The sequence below is a fragment of the Hylobates moloch genome, unplaced genomic scaffold (assembly GCF_009828535.3).
Source record: "Hylobates moloch isolate HMO894 unplaced genomic scaffold, HMol_V3 SCAFFOLD_2, whole genome shotgun sequence".
NCBI lineage: Eukaryota > Metazoa > Chordata > Mammalia > Primates > Hylobatidae > Hylobates > Hylobates moloch.
The window spans coordinates 56,307,308-56,310,687 of record NW_026652277.1 but is presented as its reverse complement, the minus strand read 5'-3'; positions in this window follow the sequence as shown (position 1 = coordinate 56,310,687).

The following is a 3,380-nucleotide window of genomic DNA, read 5'->3' as shown; positions in this document are numbered from 1 at the left end:
GTGGAACCAACCTAAATGTCCAACAACGATAGACTGGATTAAGAAAACGTGGCACATATACACCACGGAATACTATGCAGCCATAAAAAATGATGAGTTCATGTCCTTTGTAGGGACACGGATGAAACTGGAAATCATCATTCTCGGCAAACTATCGCAAGGACAAAAAACCAAACACTGCATGTTCTCACTCATAGGTGGGGATTGAACAATGAGAACACTTGGACACAGGAAGGGGAACATCACACACCGGGGCCTGTTGTGGGGCGGGGGGAAGGGGGAGGGATAACATTAGGAGATATACCTAATACTAAATGATGAGTTAATGGGTGCAGCACACCAACATGGTACATGTATACATATGTAACAAACCTGCACACTGTGCACATGTACCCTAAAACTTAAAGTATAATAAAGAAAAAAGATGAAGCTTGATTCTGCTTTTCTTGAGTGTCGGCTGTACTTAGTGGCGTATTTCTAAAGAACAGAATGTAGCAGAAGTAGCAATGTGTGATTCCAAAACTAGACTGTAAAAGGCATTGTGTTCCCTCTTTGCTTTCCCTGAGATCACATGCTCTGGTGCAGATTTTCTCAGCCCAGGCAATATTGATGTTTTGGATAGAATTTTTCTTATTATTCTTTGTTGTGAGGGGCTGTTCTGTGCTTTGTAGAATATTTAGTATCACCTCTGGCCTCTACTCACCCAAAATTCCCAGAAGTTGAATTGCTATGTCAAAGGATATATGTACATGCAGCTACACACACACACACACACACACACACACACACACACACACACTCACATAGTTGTTTATTCTGTCTTATTCTTTAAGGTTTTTGGATATAGAGTGCTAAGTTGCCTCCAAAAAGGTTGAATTTTTTTCCCTATTAAAATATATTGTTTATATTTGAATTTATTTTTATCATTGGTGAACATTTTTAAAAATGAACATTTAAAAATGACTTTGGTCTATTGCATTTCTTTGTGACTTAGTCCAATTTTCTCCTGGGGCATGAGCAATGGTGTGCTCACAGGGCCTGCTTTCACTGTGGACAGAATAGGCAGTATTACACATTCTGGTTAGAAGAGGTGGGGAAGCCCTGTTTTCCCCCATCACCCTCCAAGGTAGGTGTGCAGGGTATAAAATTCTTACATTAGAAATGCATTATTTGCCCACTTTTTAATGGGATTATTAGTTCTTTTGCTGTTGAGTTACTTGTATATTTTGGATATTTGTTTCTTGTTGGATGAATAGTTTACAAATACATAATGAAATCTAAGTTGGCCATAGAATGAAATCTTGTCATTTGCAACAACATAGATGAAACTGGAGGATATTATATTACGTGAAATAAGCCAAGCACAGGAAGACAAATATTGCATGTTCTCATTCATATCTGGGAGCTAAAAAAGTTGACCTCATGGAGGTAGAGGGCAAAATGATAGTTACCAGAGGCAGGGAAGGGTGTGTAGGGGGTGGGGGAGGAATAAAGAGAGGTTGGTTGGTTAATACAGGCAGTTAGATAGAAGGAATTAATTGTAATATTTGACATCAGAGTAACAAAGTACTATAGATTTCAAAATACCTAGAAGAGAGGACTTGAAATGTTCCCAACACATAGAATGATGGATACTCTAAATACCCTGACTTGATCATTACACATCTGTGCATGTAACAAATACCAGATGTACCCCATAAAAATGTACAAATAGGACATATCAATGAAAATGCATTCTTTTAGTTTGTCCTCCCTCTAGACTGATTTTAAAATATCAAACAAGTTCACTGTAAGGTACTGGTGACACATCAACTTTCTTTTTGACAAATATTCACAGATAACAATATTTACAGTTCCATGGTTGGGTGGATGGGTGGAATCAGAAAGCAGTTAAAGAATAATACTGAGGCCGGGCGTGGTAGCTCACACCTGTAATCCCAGCACTTTGGGAGGCTGAGGCGGGCGGGTCACAAGGTCAGGAGTTTGAGACCAGCCTGACCAACATGGTGAAACCCCGTCTCTACTAAAACTACAAAAATTAGCCAGGCGTGGTGGCACATGCCTGTAATCCCAGCTACTCAGGAGGCTGAGGCAGGAGAATCACTTGAACCCAGAAGGCAGAGGTTGCAGTGAGCTGAGATTGTGCCAACCATACTCCAGTGTGGGTGACAGGGGGGGACCTTGTCTAGCACAGATCCTCCCCAACCAAAGTTGGCCGAGTAATACCAAAAAGAGGAAGAAGACAAGAAACGAGATAAAGAGACACCCCAAACTTTGCCCTCATGGTGGCTTTGCTAGATCTGTCCTGGTCTAATCTATCTCATTCTCTCCCAAGAAGACAACTGTCAATGCTTTTAAAAAAATCTCTTGGACATTTACATCCTATATTTTGGTAGTACATGCTAGTGCTTGACCATTCTTGATATTCATTTATTCATTCACTCAATAAATGCATATTTTGAGCCTCTACTGTGTAGGACACTAGGCACCCTATAGGTCACTGGGAGAAACCTATAAATTCCATGCCCTTGTGAGCTTACAATTCAGTGAAGGAAACACACCTTTAATCAAAGAAGATAATATGGAGAGTGACATGGGCAATTAATGGGGTGCAGGGATGGAGAATAGCAGGGGCATGCCTGTGGAAGTGAGGGTGAGGGCCAACTTTGGTTGGGGAGGATCTCTCTGAGGAGAAATTTGGCCTACATTCTCTCTCGTAACAGTGTGCACCTGGTGGGAATTGGGAGTCTTTCACTCATGATTACAATTATTTGAATTGTATCTAATTGTGTGAGGAGCTGGAGTGCATGGCATGGTCCGGCAGGTCTGACTGGAGGAAGCAGAGATTGCCAACGGCACCCATGGGCTCTTCCCTTTTCTGTGTGCTGGGCGTGCTGCCCCTGCCCTGGACTCTCCCTGACTCCACCCTTCAAAACTTGCCTGTTCTCCTCTTCCTTCCTCCCTTGTATTTCCCTCCATTCTTCCTCACTTCCTCTTTAAGACTGCAAGGTTTGAGTTCACCTTACTCCTTAGTCTCCTTGCTGCTTACAGTGAGGCCAACAGACCAGTATCAACTGGCAGCTTGTTAGGAAAGCAGAATCCAGACCCCACCCTGGACCTCTTTATTTATTTATTCATTCTCCTTTTATCCCAACTCCTATTCCTATGCTTTTGCCCACCAAAGCCACTTCCTTTAATGTGTTAAGAATTGTCCCTAAATATGCATGTATCTTTGAAGCCTCAGTAGTGCTATTGTGTTTATGTATTTTCAACCTGCATAAATATTATTGTACTGTAAGTCATCGTTTCTTGCTTTTCTAGTCACCGTTATGTATTTAAGATTTAATTACATTATGTGTAGATCCTGTTCATTGTTCTAA